Source organism: Emydura macquarii, unplaced genomic scaffold, assembly GCF_026122565.2.
Source record: "Emydura macquarii macquarii isolate MOO-44397 ecotype Brisbane River unplaced genomic scaffold, CSIRO-AGI_Emac_v2 contig_1326, whole genome shotgun sequence".
NCBI classification, from domain to species: Eukaryota; Metazoa; Chordata; order Testudines; family Chelidae; genus Emydura; species Emydura macquarii.
In genome coordinates, this window is record NW_027131463.1 from 1 (window position 1) to 24299 (window position 24299).

The following is a 24299-nucleotide window of genomic DNA, read 5'->3' on the forward strand; positions in this document are numbered from 1 at the left end:
TATATTACTAATTCTATTTCCTGATTTTCAAAATAGCTGATATGACTTTTTATATTTTCCACATCTGCTCTATTCCATGTTGTTTTTCTCAAGGTTTCTCAGGTTTGTTTCGCGGAGGAGGACGGAGGAGTCAGCCACAAAGTGATCGCTTGGTGAAAAATGTTCACCCACGTGATATTCTATGGGATTGGGGTGGGGGTAGTCTGGCCTACCGGTGATGACTGGGCTGGTGTCCACAGGTCAAGGATTGCCACGAGGGGCCAGTCTAAGAGAGGTTGCTAGAGCCGGGATCAATGAAGGAGGGTGGGGTTAGAGTTGGAGACTGGAGATCAGAAATGATGGTGAGGTCTTGAGTAAGCAGGCCCCAAGTCTGTGTGGTTATCCAGAATCTTCCTGGGCCTCTCTCCAGGGTTCAATAGTGAGCAGGGGCCAATCAGAGGGACTTGGGGGGCTGTCACGCTGGACCCTTTGGGCGATACTTCCTGCCACACCTAATCTCTCCATTGTTCCTTGGCTGTAGCTTTGCACAGCCTCCTGCTGGTGACATGCAGCCTTTGGCTACCCCAGCCTCCACAAACCCAGGTTTGTTTCTCACGGATCCTTGCAGGAGATGGTGTTTTCAGCTTTTGTTGGTTTCCTGCATGTGTTCATTTGAGAAAGAGGCAGACAGATGGTAGCGACTCCTGAATTCTCACTAGGTCTCAGCTGGGGCTGTCTTAGGGTAAGGCTAGTGGCACATGGACACTCACTACTAGTGAAGGAAGGAATTCTTCTGTCGCTGTCATAAATCCACCTCCCCGAGAGGCAGTAGCTAAGCAGATGGAAGAATTCTTCTGTCTACCTAGCAATGTCTACAGTCAGGCTTGGGTCAATTTATTTACATCACACAGGCCACTTTGTTGAGTAGACCAGCCCCGTGTCTCTGTTGTCTCTTTGACTTTTTACATGATGGCTATACTTTCCTTTTTTTCTGCCTTGCCTGCATCACGGACCCCATGCACATTGCCCCAGAGAATCCCCCCAGGTCAGGCTAGAAGAAACAGACTTTACGTGCATCACGCTTAGCAATTATTCCATGGATCAGGTAACGGAGGAGAGATGCCCTTTGGGAGGGGAAGGCTGATTGCTTCAGGATCGTTATTTGTTTTGTCTTTAGGGAAAACCCAAGAACTCCGTCAACTCATTCATTCCAAATATTGTTCAGCAATGTCAGGGGAGACCCTGTCTTTGTTAGTGAATGATAGGCACCTCAGGAGGCTTCTGCATTTCAGGAATAGCAGAGAAGGACTATGTTCCAGGACAGACTGTGGCTGTCGCACCTGCATTTCTCTTTAGTGACTCATTAAATTTGACAGATGATGGAGAGAGAGCAACTTGAATCCCAGAGAAATGAGACACCAGTATTTCAAGCTTGAAATATACCAGTGTTTCAGGTAAGCATCATCGTCCATGCTTCCGCGAGTTTTATGGTGGATGTAAAAAAATGTATATTCCATAAACAGCAGAAATAAGTCTGAATAACTTTCGAAAACACCAGGTGAAATCTTGGCCCTGTTGCAGTGCTTGGGAGAGCTAGGATTTCACCTATTACAGACCCCAGAAATGACACACTTACCTACCACCGTGTGTCTCACATGTTGGCTAATAAAACGGGCCTATCTAAGGCATATCTAAAAGGCTTGTGTCAAATGGTCAGTGCTTGTCTAGCCTGGGAATATTAAGATTTCATTGGATAACGCCATGTATTGGCAAACTCAATGTCATCAATGCCTTATCTTCACAATCCCTAAAGCCAGAAGGACATCAGAGAAGTTGAGGTTGGAGAAGCTTTCCAAGGTTTCCGTTTGGCTGTTCACCCCTTTCCATCCTCAGCTGATGAATTTTGCTGTCCTAAGAAAGTATAAAGTCCCTGTAATGCATAACTCGGGATTAATAAACTGATAATTGAAGTTTCCTCATAACTCACTTTGTACCTGAGCCTTTCTGGTTTTGTCCCAACGTGATTGTGCTATTCTTTCGGTCTCTTTCTTAGCAATTTGCCCATGTTTCCACTCTTTGTAGGCTTCCTTTTTGATTTTCAGATAATTAACGAGCTCCTAACAGAGCCATATTAGCCTCTTCTATTCTTTCTATCTCTCCATTTTAGTGAAATAGTTTGCAGTTGTGCGTATAGTATTGTGTCCTCGAGAAACTGACTGTTTTCCTGAATTCCTTTGTCCTGTAGATTTTCTTCTCATGGGACCTTAACTACCAGTTCTCTGAGTTTGTTACAGGCTGCCTTTTTAAAAGTCATTATCCTTATTCTGCTGCGCTGTCTCCTTAGAATCATGAAATCTATCTTTTCATAATTCCTATCACCCTAAATGTCTTCCTGCTGCAAATTCACAATCAATTCCTCCGTGTTGGTCAGAATCAAATCTGAACTGGCTTTCCCTTGGATACTTCATCGACCCTCTGAAGCAAAAAGTTCTCCCCAGCACATTCCAAGAGTTGGTTGGAAATGTTGTGTTTTGTCGTCTCACTTTTCCGACTGATGTCTGGGTATTTAATGTCCTCCGTCAGTACCAGGCAATGTGGTTTGGACAGTTCTGTTATTTCTTCTAGAAATGCCTTGTCCGCCTTTTCTTCTTGCTTTGGTGGTCCATAGGAGACCCTTAATGTCATTCCTATAATTTGTTTCCTTTCCCATAGATTCACCCAACGGCAAACACAGAACAGGGAAATCAAACGTTCATCTCAGAAGTCATCCTCCTGGGATTTAGAAATCTTCTAGAACTACAGATCCATCTTTTCCTGCTGTTTCTAGTGTAACCCTTCTGCCGGACAGAGTCGGCAACAGCAAGTGCCGGGTTCTATGTCTAGGGGTCCCTGTCAATGATACAACACCAAACTGGCTTGAACCCCCACCCAATCACCTGGGAAATGACATACTATCCCCTGGGCCCCCCCAAAGGGCAATACTGACCCTTTGGCAAGCACAGAGTCTGAGTGTAGAAAGAAACATTTTAATAGCAAAAAGAGAAGTAACACAGCACTGGTTTGGGAAACAGTGCAAACAAAGTTCATGAACTTAATGAAACAAACCCATCCCAGAGTATGGGGTATGTCCTTCACCTCGCCCTTCCTTCTTCCCCCTGTGCTGACATCTGTTCGTACAATTGAAGGACAAAATTTCATTACCCCAGCAGTTAACACAAAAGTGGTTTGTAGCCCAAAACCAGCCCTGCTAACCATTTCCCATTATGCTCAGCGTCTAGATGAATTATGCTAAGTACTTAATTGTACTCATGCAGATACAAATCCCATGCAAATAAAGTGCCCCCTTTCTCAGACACTCAGACCTTGCTTACACCAGTGATCTATATTGTGACTGTGGCTGGGAACATCCTCATCATTGTGACTGATCAGCACCTTCACACCCCCATGTACTTCTTCCTGGAGAACTTGTCCTGCTTGAAGACCTACTACTCTTCTGCCATTTTGCCCAGGATGCTGGCCGGTCTCCTGACTAGGCACAGGACCATCTGATTCAGAATCTGCACCAAGCAATATTATTCCTCTGGTTTCCTGGTAAGTGTTAAGTGTTACCTCTTGTCTGCAGCCCTCATGAACGGTATATTCTGCCTCCAACTAGCAGCTGGCTCTTGGATCAGCGGGCTTCTGGCTAGTCGCACATTGACGTCCTTGATATTACAGTTATCTTTTTGTGGCCCCAACGAAGTTGACCATTTTTTGAGTGACATCACCCCAGTAAAAAATCTGTCCTGCAGAGACACCAGCCTGGTGGACCTCGTGATTTTCATTCTGGCTTCAATAGTCACCCTATCCCCATTTTTACTTACTCCAGTGTTCTACATGTGCATCATCACCACCATCCTGAGAGTCCCATGCACCACTGAGAGGCAGAAGGCCTTTACCACCTACTCCTCTCACCTCATCATGGTGACACTTTTCTATGGGGCCCTGATCATTGTCTACTTGCTGCTAGACACCGACACACTGAGGGTCCTTAACAAAGTGTTCTCTGTCTTCTACACCATTCTCACTCCCATGGTCAACCCCTCATCTACAGCCTGAGGAACAGAGGCCAAGGAGACCCTGAGAAGAGCTGTCAACACATTGCTAATTTTCACAGGAATTGAGACCGTTCAAACTAAGGACTTGTGCCCCTGGGGAAAAGCTCTGTGTAGTTAGCATAAATAGCTACTGGTGTGCAGTGGGAGCATCAGTGCAGAATAGCGATTGCTTCACCACCATCCTAGGGGAAAAGATTTTCCTAATATCCAACCTAGACCTCCCCCACTGCAACTTGAGACCATTGTTCCTTGTTCACTCATCTGCCACCACTGAGAACAACCTAGCTCCATCCTCCCTGGAACCCCGTTTCAGGTAGCTAAAGGCTGCTATCAAATGCCTCCTCACTCTTCTCTTCTGCAGACTAAACAAGCCTAGTTCCCTTAGCCTCGTCTCATAAGTCATGTGCTCCATCCCCCTAATTATTTTTGTTGCCCTCCGCTGGCCTCTTTCGAATTTGCCCACATCCTTCCTGTAGTGAGGGGCCCAAACTGGACACAGTACTTCAGATGTGGCCTCACCAGTGCCAAATGGAGGGGAATAATCACTTCCTTTGGTCTGCTGGCAATGCTCCTACTAATGCAGCCAAATATGCTGTTAACCTTCTTGGCAACCAGGGCACACTGCTGACTCATATCCAGCTTCTTATCCACTGTTACCCCCAGGTCTTCTTCTGCAGAATTGCTGCCTAGCCCTTCGGTCCCAAGATTGTAGCAATATTATTATTATTATTTATTTTATTATTACTAATAATTGTATATGAAGCTAGTGCATAGAGTTCCCAGTTATAGATCCAAGAATCGATGTACAAACACATGAACAAAGCTGCAGTCCTTTCCCCAAGGACCTGACAATCTAAATGTGAGACACAAGACGGATGGATACAACAAACATAGATGACAGAGAGAGGGTGGGTTTGGATTCAGATATTCCTCAGCAGAGCCTCATGAAAGTTGTGCCTCCCAGCCCCTCACTGTAGGCGAGCACCCTCCCCGAGATTTATGGCACATCATGGGGAAGGCCTGTCCTAGTCGCTCCACTTTGGGTAAAATAATGAACTATTCATTGGCCCAGAGGCTCTGCTAGAGCGCAGGAAACTGCACTAACAATAGGGTGACCAGAATGGCAAGTGTGAAAAATCAGGACAGGGGGTGGGGTGTAATTGGCACCTATATAAGCCAAAGCCCTGAATATCTGGACTGTCCCTATAAAATCAGGAAAGCTGGTCACCCCACCTACCAACCAGACTATAGCATCACTCTCTTTTTTTCTTTCTGGCCCAGTTCCTGGTTAAGTGGTTCGTTCCAAGTGGAACAGCTTCAGGAGGAGAGATTCAGACAACGCCACCACAGAGTAGCAAATAGCCCGTCTCTCAAGCAGATTTGGGATTTGACTCCCGGTCTCCCACATCCCAGGGGAGTGCTCTGAACTCTGGGGTGAAAGGGGGACTCTGCCTTCAGCTATGCTTTGCTCAGGGCCTGACCTGGTAGGCATGTGTGCTCCAAGGTGGCCTTAGAAGTTTTTGAACGCCCCACTTGGCGTCTAAATTGCTTTAAAAAGCAGGTCCTTGCTGACTCCCATGTTTAGAATTCAAAGCAATTCTAATCCAAAGACTGAAGGGACCAAGAAGGCTGTATTTCAGTCTCTATCCCAGAGGTTTTTTCCATCGAGAGTCAGTGGATTATGGTTGGAGCGCCCACAATTCTGTACCTGCTTTGTGATCTCCAGTCCCCAGGGATACCTCTCCTCCTGGGAAAACTTTCACTGACTTCACTGGAAACAGAGGTAAACCAGTGTTTGGTGCTTGAGAAACACCCATGTAAAAGTCTGCATTGATTGAGGTCATGGAAGTGTTACAGGGATGTCTGTTTCCTGGTTTGCCTTGAAAATTCAGCTCAGGTGAGGAAGGTTCAGTGGAGGCAGAGGAGAACTTCAAGTGCTTGGTTTGGTCACCTGTGTAATGTATTGGGAGGATGAAAGTCTGCAAAACCAGTCAAGCAAAATCAACAGAGTTATCCACTGCCTGCTAGGCAGAGCGAGGGTGGAGTGGACTGAGGTGTAGGGGTGGCCTTTCTCATCAATCAAATTGTTCTCCCCAGATCAATGGTGAAGGAGGTTGGTTTGTCTGAGCAGGGAGTCATTAGCTCGGCCTGCTCTGGATAAAGAGATGAGGTTGGCCTGACAGAGGCTGCCTGTGCAACTGTGCAGCTTGGAGAGAACAAACAAGGAAAAGGTGGTTGTGTGTATGTGAGTGTGTGTGTAATAGCGACAAAATGAAGAGAAGAGGAGAAAAACTGAGTGGTGATCTCAGGCTTACTCAGTCCTTATGCCAGTTTAATTCAGGAAGATGTAAAAACTGCCTCACTGGGGTCTTTATTCCGACTCATAAGAAAATAAGTACAGCCGTACTGGGTCAGACCTATGGTCCATCTAGCCCTTTTTCCAGATCATTTATGAATATGCTGAACAGCACTTGTCTCAGTACAGACCCCTGGGGGACACCATTATTTACCTCTCTCCATTTGGAAAACTGACCATTTAATCCTATCATTTGTTTCCTGTCGTTTAACCATGTATTGATTTATGAGTGGACCTTACCTCATGAGGTGCCCTGCAGTTCCCATTGATAGTCAATGGGAGTTGGGTGCTAACTCCCTTAGGTACTGTTGAAAATCCCACCCTAAGAAATTAGTGATAAATAAGGCTGGTCAGAAAATGGACAAGAAAAAAAACCATGAAATTTCAGACACTAACTAACTAACTAACTCGCTTTTGGGGGGGGGGAATCTTCAAAAGTTTGTTAGAGATATAGGAGCACTGACTTCAATCAATTTATGTTTCTAATTCTCTTAAGTGCTTTTGAAATTTTCACTTTTCCACAGTAAATTTTACAATTAAAATTTTCTGATACATTCTACTCAGTATTAATATTTTATTTTCACTGATAAAATCAGCTTATCTATCTATCTATCTATCTTTCTATCTATCTATCTATCTATCTATCTATCATCTTTGCACATAGCAGGGCTGGGTGGAAAAAATTGCATTTTTTGAAAAGTTTCAGTGTTTCAAAATTTGGTTTCAGGCTGCAATTTTAAAACCTTCCTGACCACACTTGAGTCAATACTAAGTTTCCACACAAAAAATTCAGTTTTGAAGAATCGGCTTTTTCAAACAAAGAAAAAGTGCCCTCAAAACATTCCTCACCACCTCTAGCTCCAGCTTATCCAGCAATCTCCATTGCATGTCCCGCCTGCAGGAGAAGATGTAACATTGACACAAACATGTGACCCCATTCATGTCAGCTCAACAGGGTCCCTCAGATGAGTGAAGAGACTCGTAGGCATTGGTTTTGTAGGCTTGGGCCAGAAGAAATGGCTACTGAGGCACGATCAGATATGGCAGGCCAGGTGAGCAAGTCCTCACCACAGCTGTAGATTGACCGAGGCTGACAATGTGTAAGGGACATGACTGCTCTTGCCTCATAGGTCTCTCCGTCTGTTCTTCGGAGACAGCTGGTTTAATAGATATTTTTTTCCTTAGCCTTTTGGGGGAGAGCGTTGGTTAGATTGCTGCTCACCCATTTTCCAAAGGACATTGTTAGCAGTGTTAGACACACTGCACCCCATGTACATCCTTATGGTGTGACTGAGTATCATTCATGTTCACCCTTATAGTGTAAGTGTGTTTGGTTTAATGCAAAGTGTGTGGTGTGCCGTGTTTTTGGAACGCTCATGGCACACTAAATATTATTGTCATGATAGTGTGCTTCTCGCAATGTCCCATGCGTGGTTATGGAGCTCTGCTATGGTAATGTTCCCAATTGTGTGTCTCACATTGTTTGGAGCAGATCCAGGCAGACACTGATTGCAGAGTTAGTGTTCAAAATGTCTCTTGAGCTCTCTCTTGCAATCCATCTACAAAACAACAGCAAGACAGACTGTTCACGGGCGGGGAGCTTGGTTGGAGGCCATCCAACCAGCCTGTGGTGAGCACCATCTAAAGACTGTAAGGCTACTGAAGTGTTAAGTTTAGTTGAAGATGTGATGTGCTTTTATTTATTTTAATCTGATTTATATTCCTCTGATTTATAACCACTTAAAATCTTTCTGTACTTTATAAACGTATTGGTTTGTTTTATCCAAAGCAGCGCTCGTGGTTTGGGTGCATGTAGAGACTTCATTTAAAGTGACAGAGATGGGGAAAATCAAGGTCTTTGATAAATTGACAGACATATGAGCTTGCAGAGTCCAGTGGCAGCACTGAGTTCTGTAAAACAGCTGTTCCTAGGGTTTCATCTGGGAGTTGGGGTATGCCTGGGGGGGAGGGGTCACACCATTGCGTAATCCCATGAGTGGCTGGCCAGAATTCATTCACTAAAACTTGTTTGCAGAAGGCTGTGTGTGGGCTGACCCAAGAGTGGGTGATTCACACAGCGGGGCAAGTACAAGACAGGTCCCTGGAGTGGGGGGATTGGGGTGACACAGTGATACGCCAGTCCAGACTGGAGAGGGGAACACCACAACGGGTCAAACTCAGAAGTGAAAGGAACCTGCCCCCACAACCAGCCCTGACCCCGATGTCCCAAAGGCTGTCCTGTGGATCTGAATTTATAAGACTCAGACACTGCGTAGGATGCAGGCACTGGTCTCATAGAGTTATACACGACGGGAAATCTCATTACAGGGCAAGTAACACACTTTGGTCACACAAATATGGAGGTTTTATGATCCCGATTCAACAAGAAACTTAGGTATGTGCTGAATCTTTAGCACATGAGTAGTCGCACTTAGTTCAAAGAGACTAATCACATGTGGAACATAGGTACATGTTACATTCTGTGATGAATCATGGTCTTTCTTTCTTTCTTTCTTTCTTTCTTTCTTTCTTTCTTTCTTTCTTTCTTTCTTTCCAGAGAAATATCATATGGATTGAAACCACATGCTCTACTCTCTGTATGGCAACAACCACAGAAAACCATCATTTCTTGGTTGGCCTGTATTGGGAGAAAATGAAATTCTCTCTTCAGAGACCCACAGCATTTGCAGCTAGTGCTCAAAATCCACCCACTGTTTTGGCTCACACCTTCAACTACTTGGAATTTTTTTTTCTCCATAGAAAATTTTGACAAAAAATATTTTTTCCATAAAATATTTCTGCAGTTCACATAAGGGTAAGAAAGCAACATACTTGAAATAAACAATATTTCCATTACCTGCTGACACCTCCCATGGCAGCTTCTATATCTCAGGGGTTTTGTAGGTGAATACTTAGGCCAAGCCATGGTGATACGGCTTGTGTAGCTGCATTATGCTGACATGAGAGAGCTCTCCTCTTGACATAATGAAACCAGTTCAATGAGTGGCTGTAGCTATGACTTAGCACTGTGCACATGATGGCAAAACTTAAAAAACACACCTCTTGCATGCTAGTGTAGACATGGCCTTAGTCTGTGGTAGCACTCTGGATATCAACCACAATTACTTAGCAAGGCCAACTGAACTCAGCACCAGCAAGTCTCCCCATGGGGAGCTGTGACCAGGGTTGAATACACTGACCCAAAGCAGCCTTTTTCAAACAAAGTATTGTTTAATCTTAACAGTAGGAGCTCAGCATTGGAAGAAAAAAGGATTAAAACAACTAAAGGCTACACCTGTGTTTATCTTCCCTTGGCAGAACCTCTAGGAAAGCTAAGGTTCCTTGAGGAAACCATCAACTTTTGGAATTTTTGTTTCCTAAATTATCTCACTCAACTAGGGTCACCTTTATGCAGGCAGGGTGTCTCTTTAAACCCCCCTCAGTCTTTTGATGTCCCTCCCATCACAGGTGGAGGGATACAGTCCTGGGAAAACTGGTCCGGCAGATCCACCACAGGCAGGGCAAGCATATCAGTTTATTGGCCTTGGTGTCTGCTGAGGAGCTCTCACCTGGGCTGTTGTCCATCTTCCTGGGTAATTTCCTGAACACCTGGCTATTGAATTAACCCCATATATATGTGAATAAACAACATCTGTACAATCCTCAGGGAAACACACAGAACACGCAGTGTTCAGTGATTATTACAGGTAGTGCCAAATTCAATAGAAGAATGTGTATCTATATATTACAGGTTTCAAACCAATATTTTTCTGGCCATCACCCTTCTCAGGGCTTCCTTCACCTCCTTATTCCTCAGGTTGTAGACCAAAGAGTTCAACATTGGGGTCACGACCGTGTTGAACAGGGAAAGAAGTTTGTCAATGTTAAGTGAGTTGCTGAATTTGGGCCTCAGATACGTCAAGATGCTGGAGCCGAAAAACAAGGTCACCGCGATGAGGTGGGAGGAGCAGTTGGAGAAGGTTTTGCTCCGGCCCGTGGCTGATGGTATCTTGAGGATAGCATGGAGGATGTGGAGGTAGGACACAAGGCTGAGCAGGAAGGGCACCATGATGAAGAGAACAGAGCTGATGAAAATAGAAATTTCATTCTTGTAGGTATCCATGCAGGCCAGCTTCAGCAGCCGGGGCAGGTCACAGAAGAAGTGGTTGATCCTGTTCGGCCCTCAGTAGGGCAGAGTGAATATGAGAATTGTCTGCTCAACACCCACCAGCAATCCAATGAGCCACCACACTGTTGAGAGCTGGAGACACACCGCTCTGCTCATCATGGCCGTGTAGTGCAGAGGTTGACATATGGCCATGTAACGGTTGTAGGACATGGTGGCCAGTAAGCAGCACTTTGTGATCCCCAAGAAGGTGAAGAAATACATCTGTGTGGCACAGCCCAGGAAGGAGATGCTCTGGTCCTCGGAGAGGAAGTTCACCAGCATCTTGGGAATGGTGGACGAGGTGTAACCGATTTCCAGGAAGGACAAGTTCCGGAGGAAGAAATACATAGGGGAGCAAAGGGAAGAGTCCACGACTGTGAGCTTGATGATTAACATATTCCCCACTGTGGTAAGGAGGTACATCAGCAGCACCAGGAAAAAAGGGAAACACGGAGCACCTGGAGGTTGGAGAAAGGCATGAAGAAGAAGGGTATCACAACTGTGTGGTTCCTGCTAGCCATGGCCTGCAGCTGTTTTCCATCTCTGGAGGCAATAAAAGTGTTCACGAACTGGGTAAGTTGGGTGACTCCTACAAGAAATACATACATGTTATCTCTGACACACCAATATCCATGTGTGGATGGCCAGTGTGAGACATCTGGTGACTGATGCTCCGTGGCACTAAGAAGCCACGAGGAGAGGTTTGCTCTGTCTCACAGAGCAGGGCAGGCTTCATTTCCCATTCCCCAGGTTGCAAAGGCTGATATCCCTGGCTCCTGTTACCAGCCAGACCACATTGGGTGTGTCTACACAGCCTTTTGGAGCAAGCAGTAGTGAGTCTCCCAGCACAGGCTGGCAAAGTCCTGCTATGGGGCTCGCCCATATAGCACCCATCTCCGGAGGCTTCAGATCCCAAGTTCCAGTCTCACCCACCACTTCACACGCTGTCTACAGGACTATTTTTAGAGCATTAGCGTGAGCTCTGCTAACCCGGGCTGGGAAGCTCATTCCTGCTCAGTGCAACATGTTATGTAGACAGACCCCTCTTGAGTTCTACCTTGCAAACCTTGAAGAAGTCCCAACTCAAATGCCTCGTCCAAAATTTAACGTGGCTCGGCTTTGCTCCATTGCTCCGGGTTTCACCATGTCATGCTGGCTGGATTGGGTGTGTGGGGGGGCATTTATTATATTATTTAACATCAGTATGTCAAAATCATAATAATTCATGTGAGATATGCCATGCCAGGTACTGTTAGAAAGGCTATAATGTGCTAAGTAAGGTGATAATGTTTATGTTCATGTGTTATATGTGTAATGGAAGTTATGGATATGGTTGATATATCTGTATTTTGAATTGTTCTGTGTCTGGCAACTCCCCAGACAGGATGGCTGCAGGACTAGCCTGCTTAATGGCCCATTAAGAAATTCACAGGTGCAAGGGGCCCAGTGGGAGAAGCCAGGGATACACCTGATAAGTCACCAGGATTGGCCCATATGACTCTGGACTGCATTTTGGTTCCTGTAATATTCCACAAGCAGCACGGCACAGACCAAAGGACAGAAAAGGCAGCATCCCTGGATCCATTTGTTTTCAGTCAGGTTCAGCCTTCAGCCACCTATCCACCTCTGGATCAAGTCGTCTGCAACTGAAGCTGTGAAACAAAGGACTGAGACCCATCCAGGTACTGGATGTTCACCAGAGGGACCATACAAGCCTGCAAACTCCACAATTCTAATGAAAACCTGATATCTATGGACTTTCAAATCATCTGTATGTATCTGTTTGCTTTAATCCTTTAACATTTCTCTTATGGTTTGTTTCTTTCTTTTTATAATAAACCTTTAGTGTTAGTTACTAAAGGATTGGCTGGCAGCGTGGGATTCTGGGTAAGATCCAAACTTGAATTGATCTGGTGCTGTGGCTGACCCTTTTGGTAAAGAGCATAGAGTTTAAATAACTGGCCTCTTTACTGGACCTAGTGGCTGATTGGGAGCCAGAGACTGAAATGCAGTAAAGAGGGCTGTGTATATTTTATTTTGGCTTCTTGATAACCAGTGTGGGGAACAGAAGCACAGTTTGTGGCTGGTTGGGAAGTTTGACTTCAGTGTCACCCACCAGTGTTGGGGGAATCTGCTCTCCTTTCCCAGCCTGCCCTGACCTTGGCATTTTCAGGTGGCTGCCCTAGGCACAGATGGGTCACACACTGTACAGGGGATTTCACGCAGCGACACACCGACACCCCGAGTGCATGTGTAGCCCTTCTGCCAGTCGGAGTTGGCAGCAGCAAGGGCCGGGTTCAGTATCTAGGGCTTCCTTTTCGGCAGCGCAACACCAAACTGGCTGGAGCACCCACCCCATAACCTGGGACAATCACACACCACCCCTCGGGGGCCTCTAGAGGGAACACGTCCCCTCTCGCCAGCACAGAGACTGAGTGTAGCAAAGAAACTGTTAATAGAAGGGGGAAAGTGACCCGGCATTAACCTGGGACTATGCCGCGAGCAGGATTCACAAGCATAAAACCACAAACAAAACCCCCACCCCCGAGTACATTGGGCAGCTTCCATTTGCCTCAGGCTCTTCAGTCCAGCAACCAGGAGTTCTTTTAATGTGTCCCTCCCTTCACCGCCCCCACACCCAGTTGTCATCCTTAGTCAGGGCAGCCCCAGAGTTCAGAGGTGCAGCTGCAGAGTTCACCTGCCTGGTTGGGGTGGATGTTACCTGTCAGCTCTGTGGTCTTGGGGAACCAGGGCGCAAAAGCCCTACTTTCTGGCTCACCTGAATCCCCTCTCCCAGCCTCTGCTTGAACCAGAAACCAAAAGCAATGAAGAGGCAGTGGGAGACACACCTAAACCCCTCCAAACAAGGGTGATAGGATTAAGGCAACTCCCCTAGCCTCGTCCACATCAAAGATGTAAAAAGGAGGCATCCCGATTAGCACATCGAATGGAGAACAGAAGCCTCATCTATATCGAAGATGGAAGAAGACTTAGCATAGCGAATGGAGAACCAAGCTGCAAAGCAGGGACCACACTGAACTCTGGGATTGGCAAAGTAGAGACGCACTGCATGATGGGAGATCTCTGCACCTGATGTAAATGAATCCACACCTGCACACATCCAGCTCTGCAGATATCAGACCAGTCTAATTATTGATCTGTAAAACCCTGAATCTCCCTGGTTGCTTTGTGAGCTCCCTCGAGGAACACGGCCCATAGCCAGGAGTGAGCAGCTCCTATTGTCAAGCGCTCCGGAGCCTAAGCTGAACAGCCGGTCTGCTGGAAACCTTTGACCCGCATGGAGTGGTGAGACCCCCCCATCTTCCCCAACACACTCTCTCTCTTTCTCTTTTAGTCCAGGTATAACTGTCTTCTTTTGTAATCAGACCTGGGCTAGCTTTCTCCAATACCCCAACTGTAACTGTGTAGTATTGTAAGCGTGTGATTGTTTTTCTCCCTTGTACGGTATCGCTGTTAGTACCATCAGTTTTATAGACCTGGCAATACAATAACTGTTATAATCACACTGGTGCCAGTCTCTCTCTCTCTCTCTCTCTCTCCAAACTTCATTTACTCCTTTCTGTTCTCGGCTTCCCTATCTTGCTCTGCAGCAACGCTTCTTTTACCTAAGCCAAAGGTCCCTGGAGCGCCCAAAAATCCTGTGGGGTTTGCTCATCAAGGGCGTTACTGCTAGAACAATTGTAGAGTGAGAGTGGGAATAGCGAAGTGCTGAATCTGTGCCATATAAGGGGGCGGAGGGGCAGATGAGAAGTGCTGCTCTGCCTAGCCTACAGAATCCAGGGGCATATAAGGGGGGCAGCTGAAAAGTGCTGTTTGGACCCAGCCTGCTCAGAAATGCGCTCTATTCTGGTGTGGTGCAAAGGGGCATCTAAGGGTGGCCACTGAAAGCGCTGTGTCACCCAGCCTGCTGAGTTCAGGGACATATAAGGGATCAGTTGAGAGTGCTGATGGCCCGGTTCGCTCAGACGCACTCGGTTAATTTGGAATGTGTGTGTGTATCTGTGGGGGTTTATCTGAATCTGGGGCTGGAGGTACCCAGCCCTGGAAACCCTAAGTCCTGCAGGTTAGCTCCATTGGGAGGGGACTTGTAGCCATATGAACTCACAAGTAACACAAGCAGTACATTAATAGAATCAGTCCCCCCCAGGAAGATAAACCTAATAAATGAGCATACCCCAAGGTGACGGGCAAATCTGGTAACATGGTTGGGGATAAAAAAGGCCCTTTGCTCCTTCAACTGAGCGGCCCCTCCTCCAGCCAACAGGCCAGCTGCTCCCTGCTCTGCTGGCCCCCCTGACAGCTGTTACCAACGTGCACCATCACTTTCTGCTACCACCTGCTTCTCTACTGAGACCTCTGTGGGTCGGTCCCTTGATATTCCACACAGCAACTCTCAGTGATTGTCAGCTCTTAGTGGGGGACCGTCACTGCTGAAGCAGCTGGGCAGAAAACGCTGCCCCACAGCAAGTGATTTCAGCTTCAGACCCCTAATGCACCACAGTCCCCTAATGCATCCTTTAATTAGCTCCATCTTAGAACAGTGGGGAGGAGCTGGTTGAACACAGAGCCACCAGCTCCTAGCAGGATACCTGTCCCTACGTCTTTTACCTTTCACTGCCGTCTGCATCGAAACCCCCTGCTTACCGCGTTCAGTTCAGATGCGGGTGACCCCTCCATCAGGGCAGGTTAAGCACAGTTCTGCTGCCCTTTGCTCATACAATAAGGGGAATAGCCTTTTGTTACCCCTGCAGTTAACGCTCAAGTGATTTGTGACCCAGCACCAGCCAAAGAGATCATTTGGGCAAAGCAGTCCCATCATGTAGGGAGGATGTGCTCATGCAAATACAGTCTAGTCCTGAAGCCTTTTGTCCCCAGTCCCACCCCACCCCAGCTAGCTCAGCAGGGGAGAGCCCATTCAGACCTGCGTACACACAAAATGGCTACAGATCTATGTCTATGCACACGTTTCTCTTTGATAACACCTGGGGTCTCAAAAACGATTTATTCAGAGAAGGTGGACGTGCAGCCAACATTTCAACAGGATTTTCCCTTCAGCTAACAGCTCATGGAGTGAAATAACCCACCTTTTTGTCTGTTTAATAGGCCAGTTTGACACCATTGTAAATCAATTGTCTTCAATGAAGTTACATCTGGTGAAGTAAGAGGGGAATCTCTCCTCCGTAGGTTGTCAAGCAATCTATTTACCTATCCATCCTAGCCTGTACAGTATCTATCCATCCATTCATCCTCATACGTACTTCTATGTATATTTTCATATGCACTATCTATCATCCATTCATCCATCCTTCCCCTTACACTTTATCTATCTATCTATGTATCTATCTATCTATCTATCCATCCATCCAGCTATCTATGCAAGAATTTTATGCATGAATAAGTGACTGCATGGAAAATGGCATGGAGATGAATGGGTGAGCATCAGAGAAGAGGGTGGGTGAATGCATTAGTGGGCGCTTTGACTCAGCTTTGACAAAAAGAAGCTCACGAAGGAGGAGCGGAGTTATGTAGAGCTTTTAAGGTAATGATGAGAAGCTTCAATATGAGGTAATATTTGCTGGAAAGCCAACGGAAGAATTTGAAGGGAAATTACATGATCAAAGTGATGGAAAGGAAAGAGAAGTTTAGGGACAGCATTTTGTAGGGAATGATGAGGGTCAGGGTGCATGTCTGGCAGGTCAGAGAGGAAGGTTTTGCAGTGACCAAGAACGAAGTTATACTAATGTAAAACTGGTGAAATTAAGATCAGAATCAGAGTCTGTTATAGTTCAGGAAATCATCTCTAGGTTCATATTTTGCACTGGTTCCTCAGACAGACAATTTCAGGTCAGAGTCTACAAAAAAGCCCATGAAGTTACTCCACCTTGACACCTGTCTGAAGCTGGGCACACAAAAAGCAAGGAACCCAAAAGCATAGGCCGCTTTGGAAAATGGCCCAATTTGCACATTGTCGATGTGGTAATTTCCTTCTTGCGTCGCTCACAGGGTGTGAGATAATATAAATAGCATGCATGTACCTGATTATTCCCAGGCAGGTTTCAGGGTCGTGGTGTCCATTGTGTCACTTCCTTTTCTTATTTTATTCAAAAATAGAAAAAGAAAAAAAGAAACCAATTCAGATCTGAATGCCTGTAAGCTATTTTTAATGAGTTGTAATTTCATTGAACAACTTGATCTGATTGAAATTGGAGCTAGTTCCAGGCAGTAGAACCAAAATGGATTCCAGCCCTGTCGGAGGATCCTATGGCCAAAACTATAATGTGTGCGGGAGAGATAGAAGTCTAACGCTCTGGTGTGCAGATGGATTGTGTTTCAACAACAGGTGTGGTTTTCAGGGTGTGCTCTTTATATCTGAAATCATGGCTTTTGAAGATGCAGTCCCCGAAATCACATAGAACTCTGGATCTCAGATGAGTTAATTAAATCATCTTTACATATCATGGGAGCTGGAAAGAATTGTTCCCAGATCTATTGACGTCAAATGTTTTTTAGGAGCGCCCAGGTTCTTTGTATCCGTTTTCCAAGCCTTGTGCACACATAAAGATAGCAGTAGCTTTAACGTAAATACTTGTTTTCAAATAGAGGCCTTCTCTACACATAAATGTGCAGCAAGTTAATTAAACTGGTTTAGCTGGACTGGTGCAAACCCCAGTGTAGACACACACTGCAAGCTGTGAATGGCTCATCTGTAAATTCAGATTTTAAGGGGAGAAGGTCCATTATTAGGGGACTGGAGCACATGACTTATGAGGAGAGGCTGAGGGAACTAGGCTTGTTGAGTCTGCAGAAGAGAAGAGTGAGAGGGTATTTGATAGCAGCCTTCAACTACCTGAAAGGGGGTGCCAGGGAGGATGGAGCTAGGCTGTTCTCAGTGGTGACACATGACAGAACTAGGAGCCATGGCTCAAGTTGCAGTGGGGGAGGTCTAGGCTGGATGTTAGGAAAACTTTTTCACTAGAAGGGTGGTGAAGCAGTGGAATGGATTACCTAGGGAGGAGGTGGAATCTCCATCCTTAGAGGTTTTTTAAGGCATGGCTTGAGAAAGCCCTGGCTGAGATGATTTTGTTTGGGTTGGTTCTGCTTTGAACTAGATGACCTTCTGAGGTCCCTTCTAACTCTCATCTTCTATGATTCTCAATTCACAGGAGAATTAATTCTGTGATAGACGTTTGATTTCCTAAGTCTGCATTTGCCATGGGTTGTATCTAGAGAAAATCCAACAGACCCTGAAAAAGAATGTGAACAATACATATTTAAAGGTCAGTGGTGTGAGTTAGAAACTGGAATTTCCTTTGCATGGGAAATTCTGAAGTTTCAAAAAATACTGCTCCAAACTGGAAAAAAAATGTTTCCAAATTTCCTGTGGAAAAAAAGTTCTGAAAATATTTTTAGTACCATCCATATGTTTTATTTTGATAATGTTGAGTCCTTTCATTTTGATAAGGTCAATACATTTTATTGAGATAAGGTAACACTGTTTCCTTTTTATAATGTTGATCCATTTTGTTTAGGATTTAATATACTAAAATATGAAATATAAAATTGTATAAATAATGTATTAAATATAATATATACATATGGAATTTTAACATTACTATTTTAATATAATATAAAAGTGCAATGGCCGTTATATTGAGTAACTTCCTCTTTCTCTTTCCTACGTCTTTGCTGCCCTCCAGAGGGTATTAGACAGGAAGCTGTTTTTTATGATCTAGTCCAGTGTTTCTCAACCTTTTGATACCAGGGACCAGCTTGCTGCCTTCCCAAACTGTGTCAGGGAGATCTCAGGGACCAACACCGGTCCATGGACTAGTCATTGAGAAACACTAATCTATTACACTCTGACACCCTCTAGTGGAAGCTATAGGTTAATACTGGTCCTTTCCTATTTCTGAACCTTTTCTTCACTTGTTTTGTTTTATTTAGGCTTGGAAGACTGAGATTTTTATTGGTAAATGTCAGTAAATCTCAATTTCTCTGTTCACGCACACAAACCAATGAAAAAATATTTCCCTCACTGATGATAGAAATTTACAGAAAGTCAGAGACAGAAAAGTGTGGTCTGAGAACTTATTAGGGTTTGATTTGAGGCTATGTGCTTTGTATATTTTCCATGAGAGGTTGACAAGCTGGGTTCTAATGGTTATAAAGCTTTAACTTTTTACATCTCAGTGTCTGCTTTCGCACCCTTGGGATTGTCCCTCTTCCTTACATCCCTTGCCTTTCAGCAGGAGTTCAGGGTCCATCGTGGCCTTCCCCAGGATTGCCAAGGCTTCAGGTTCCTTGAACCCATTAAGCGCAGCCTGGGCCATCCATCTAAGGAGTTGCATTGGAAGAGAATTGTTTGGTCTTTTTCTCCCTTCCAAGGGGTCTGGGTTGGCCATATCTGCTGTCTCTTCCTCCCTGCCCTTTTTCCCTTCTGGGCTCTGTTGTCTAGGGTCTTATCCATGTCCTGCTTCCTCTCTGGGTTCTGGGGTCTCCCCTGTTGCCCTTTTCCCTCTTTGGGCTTCCTTGTCTAGGGCTTCCCCCTTCACTGGGGTTTCTAAGATCCGTGGGTCCACCCACTGCTTCTGGATACTCCACACTTTTTCCCTTGTCCTGCTGGGCCCCCACCACCCCGTGTCCCTTCCCTCATGGGAAGGTACCCCAGTCCATGCTCAAAACCACTGGGTGTGGTAGACCATCTACTACCCCAACGCATTTCCAATCAAACCGGCCCCGAACTTTGAGTGCCACTGGGCAGTATTTCTTATCCCTGTGGATGCAGTTCAAAGTCATCCTCTTCCTAGTCAGTATCCCAGTGTGGCTTTACTAGCCCCCCTTGGATGAAGAAGTAAGCAGATGCCGTATCTACCAGCCACAAAAGTCAGTGAAGCCACAGGCCATCTGCGGACAATCAGTTTTTTTCTGTCCCGGCCTCCCGCACTGCTAGCAGAAGCTCTGCCTGGTTCTACCTAGCACCTTAGGAATCCTCCTTCTTCCTTTTTGGGCCCTTCCCAGGTGTTGGTTCCTGTGATTTTTCTCCAACTCCAGTCCCTTGTAGGGCTGGCTCTCTCTCCTGGGGAAATCTGCCTCGATATACTCCTCCCTTAGTTTTACCGCCACATCCACCATGCTTGGCTGATGCCTCCTGGCCCAAACCTGAAGGTTTTCAGGCAGGCTATGCACAAACTGTTCCAGGACTAGCGCGTCCATGATTTCCCCAGTGGTTTGGGTATCCAGCCTAAGCCAGGGGGTGCCCCAGTCCATTAATCTCTGGTCAAACGCTCGGAGTGTCACACTCCCCATCCACCGGGCTGCCTGAAACTTCTGACTGCATTTCTCCGCTGACGAGCCCACCCAGTGGAGGATGGCTACCCTTACTGCCACGTAATCCCAGTCTGATCATCACTTAAGGTCCTATAGGCTGCCTGGGCTTTGCCAGCCAGGTATGGTGCTAGCCGTAGAGCCCAGCTTGCCTTTTCCCAACTGGCGTGCATCGCTACCCGCTTCAACCTGCTGAGTAAGGCATCCGGCTCATCTGCAGGGACCGTTTTATACAGTCCTAGACCCGGCGATTAACTGCCCTCCTTACCGCAGGGCTGACCATACGCTGCAGGAGTTGCTGCTTCACAATCCATTGTAGGGTCTCCTCCACCTCTGGGCTGCCAACCTCAGTTGCTGGCTCTGCGTTCTGGACAAGCCCCCACGTGTAACAAGTGCCCTGCTGCTCGGGTCCATCTGCACCCACAAACCATGCGCAGCCGTCAGCTTTGTGCTCCCACAAGAGCTCTTTATTTACAGCTTGTTCCCCACTGCTGTCCATCTATGCACAGCCCAGCTTACTCCTCATCCACACAATCTGTTCAGGTTTCTTCAGCCTGTCCCAATTCCCCACAGTTCTTTTTGAGTACCCAGCCCATAGGGAGGAGCTACAGGACTGGGACTCAACTAATTATGGGAGACAATGAATGAAAAAACAGGGGTGGGCATGGAGATCAAAGGGCTAAATGAAGGGAACTGGAAGGGGTCACTGAGCAGAAAACCCCGGACGGCACCCACTGCTCCTCAAAAGTAGCCAAAGAATCAGCGGATGTGACCCAGAGGACATGATCGCATGGAGGAACGTAAGGAGGCCCCACAGTCGCAGACCACCTCCCCAGCCAACCGCCTCTCCCTGGTGTTGTAGATGGCCGCCTTGGCCCAGGTGAGGAGGAGGTTGACAAGGAGGTCCCATGACTTTGTGAGGTCGTGGATGCAGATCAGCTTTCTCCCTGCACCCTGCCACATCTCCCCTAACCCACCGCATAATGTCCCACACCCGTGAATTTAGATCAAAACAGCAACATCGCTAAAGAATAAACATAAATCTTGCCAGGCAAAATCAAATGAATTGTGACAAGCCAAGTTATAGCATCTCCTGACATTACAGAAATGATTTCAAAATATTGGGATTTCTCTCTCATTTATTTTGTTGAAGCTTTTTGTTTAAAACAGAAGCATGCCTTCCCTTCCAAGACTGCTCAGAGCTCTGTGCCACTCTTTTCTTTGGTCAAGCGTCCATGCTGACATGTCCTGCTCTTCACCAATGCTGCCAATATCGGGCACCTGTTTGTCTGCTATGCCTAGAAATCTCCGTGCCCCCTCCATCACACTACCCTTTAGTCAGAGCCCTGCCCTCTTTCTAATCATGCTTCTGCTGCAATGCCTTTGAGAATCAGTGTGTGACCGAGTGACCGGAGAACTGGCCTAGCGTTATGAAACCTGTGTTCTGTGCTCTGCCACACTTCTGGGCTACAGAAGGTAAAACACTTGTCCTCCTACCCTGGTCTCTTATTGAAGTAGATGCTCTTCAGATCAGCAAATACTTGTTATCTCAGACCAGGCCTCTAGGTCTAACTAATGGAAATCAGAGTAGCAACTGGGTCAAAAAGCATGCATTTTAACCACACCGGAGCACGGAGCTTTCAGGCTGAGACTTTGGCAGCCAAAGGTATTTAGATACCCCATGCTGGATAATTTTAGGGGGAATTCATTGCCTGAATCACCCAAGGGGTTTTGCAAAACCCCAGCCTCAGTCTAGGTTCTCATTAAGGAACACTGAGTAGCTTCGGGAAAGTCTTGTTTATGTATTTTTTGAAATTTTATTTTATTTCATTTTGTCGCAGGAGGGGTGGATCCTGTCCCCATGGAAGGTGGGAGGCCCTCTTGGCTGGGGGTGCACAGAGAAACCCCACCCTGCACTCACCACACAACTGCGACTCTTGTCCCACAATGCCGGGCTCAGCTCCATGCATTGAGCCACTCCACATCTACTCCTCCATCATGATTGGGTGGGGGCAATAGGCCAAATTTGAGCAAGTAGAGTTGCGACCTCCATACTCCAGATCAACATAGCACTTGCTCAGATTCGGCCTGGCCAGAGTGGGCTGTGACTCCGGGCATCAGCTGGCAGTGCCCAGAGCGGGGAGCCAGGTGCAGCCCCACGGGACAGGAGCCACCTCTGTGGGGTAACTTTTGTATTTTCGTTTCATTTTCCACGTTTCATGTTGTCTGGTTTCACATTCGTGAAGACCGTGGGGCTGATGACTAGTAGCAATCAGAACGACAGGAAATGGAGCGGACGTGATCGTATTATTTATGAATGAAGCATGAAGGAAAAAAACCCCAAACGCTTTGGAATGATATTAGAAATTCCGCCCATGACCTGACCATTGTCATGGGACTGAATCCCTGCAATATGTCGTTTCAGAACCGCCAAAATGTGCCTCCTGGGATCCAGGTCCCTGGCAGCCCTGACAGCTGCAGCATGAACTTAACATGGGTTTTGTCAGTTTCACACTGATCTTAATTTCTGAAACTGACCAGCCTCTTGTTGTCCAGCAACCAAGGATCTAGGCAAGCTGGAAACCTGAAAGCCCTGGGTTTTCAATAGCTCAGCTATCAAACGTCTTGATATTATCAGTACTATTCTGATACTAAGGGATTTGTCCCATTGTAGGACGGGCTCCTGCCCGGTCCAGTCCTGGCAGCCCTCCCCCGAGCCCAGGCTCAGAGGAAGGCCACTGCGCCTTCCTACACAACAGGAGAATGTTAGTCTTTCAGTCTTTCGCCCTGGTCCTCAAGCAGGGCGGGCGAGCAAGGAGTCTTTCGCCCCGGCCCTCAGGCAGGGCGGGCGAGCAAGGAGTCTTTCGCCCCGGCCCTCAGGCAGGGCGGGCGAGCAAGGAGCAGTGAGCTCGAGTTTAGCGGGCGGTAGAGGCTATTTCCCTTTTGGGGGTTGGCAAGGCTCAGGGGGGAGGGGAAGGGGACGCAGGCCCACCCAACTCCACTGCGTCCCAGCCAAGGGCCCTAGCAGTGGCACGGGTGTTGCCACTCAGTTGGTGGGGCTCCTGCCGCAACACGCCGACAGGCGTTACCCCTAGTACAGCCACGCCTCTGGCTGTCCCTGGGCTCCTTCCTCCCCGGGTTCCCCGGTACCTATGTCCGTCGGTTCCTTTGGGTCGTCGGGGTACATCTCATGGGGTAGGCCAGTCAGTCCTTCTGCGTCCACAGGGGGGCAGGCTGGGAAGCCCCTCAGCGAGGGCAGCTCCTCCAGATCGCAGGGCTGGGGGTACGGTTCAACCTCCAGCAACTCCTCCAGATCGGATCCTGCCTCCAGGGGTTGGGCGTCTGGCAGCTCCTCCAGGTCCGGACCGGCTTCTGGGCGGAATTCCCAGCTCTCCAGTTCAGGGGGCTCGTCCCAGACGCGACGGGCCTGAGGCTGGGTCCACCGCTTCGGACCTGTAGGCCTCGGCCAGTCCAGGGGGCCCGGAGGCCCAACCCAGGCCTTAGAGGTGGGTCGCTGGGGCCACAAGGCCGGGAGAGGGTTACCTGAGGCAGTAGTCTGGCGTGGTTCAGCCCCTTGCCGCAGCCGGCGAGGCAGTGCGTCTGTCTCCGCCGGCAGCCTCCTGCCTTCTGAGCTGCAGGGCCTGCTTTTTATAGCTGCTGCCCTGCCTAAGGCTCCGCCCCCCTGCTGCCGGGTTGGCCGTCCGGCAGGACCCATCGGGGCCCAGCTGCCTGGTTGCTGGGCAGACTGGGCTGCCGGTGAATCTAGAGTCTGATTGGGTGCCTGTGGCCCTTCTGCGGGCCCAGGCTCAGAGGAAGGCCACTGCGCCTTACTATACCCATATACAGAACTATACCCTCCCTCCCACTCTGAAAAAAAAGTCTCCCGGTTTTTCATGCTTCCTGTCTGGTCATCCTAAGCTCAGCAGGTGGGCGGCCAAGAAGACAGGCAGAGGAACTCTCCCTTAAATCACTTTAGAAAACCCTGCCTAATCTGTGCACACTTTCCCCAGCATTAGCCAAACAGCCAAGGTGAAGGGCCTCCGGTAGTTTGTTTATTTCATTCATTATTTATTCATTATTTATTAAATCAACTCAGATTAGCCCCATAATTTCATTTTACTGACAAAAGAAAATGGGTGTCAGGACCATGTAGGAAAGAGAGAAAAATTTGTGTAGGTCTCTCAGCCTATTGGTATTTGGTAACAAATAAATACTCATCAGGGTTCCATAGAAAATGGTCACAACAATGAGGTGAGACGAGCAGGTAGAAAAGGCCTTCTGCCTCCCGGTGGTGGAAGGGATCCTTAGGATGGTGGAAATGATAGAGACATAGGAGGCCAGGGTTAACAGGAAA

At 47.2% G+C, this 24299-nt stretch overlaps 1 pseudogene; it reads right to left on the minus strand.

The window, feature by feature from the left end:
* Positions 1-10186: 10186 nt before the first annotated feature.
* On the minus strand, positions 10187-11121 carry LOC137154935 (olfactory receptor 10A4-like; annotated as a pseudogene).
* Between the last annotated feature and the right edge of the window lie 13178 nt (positions 11122-24299).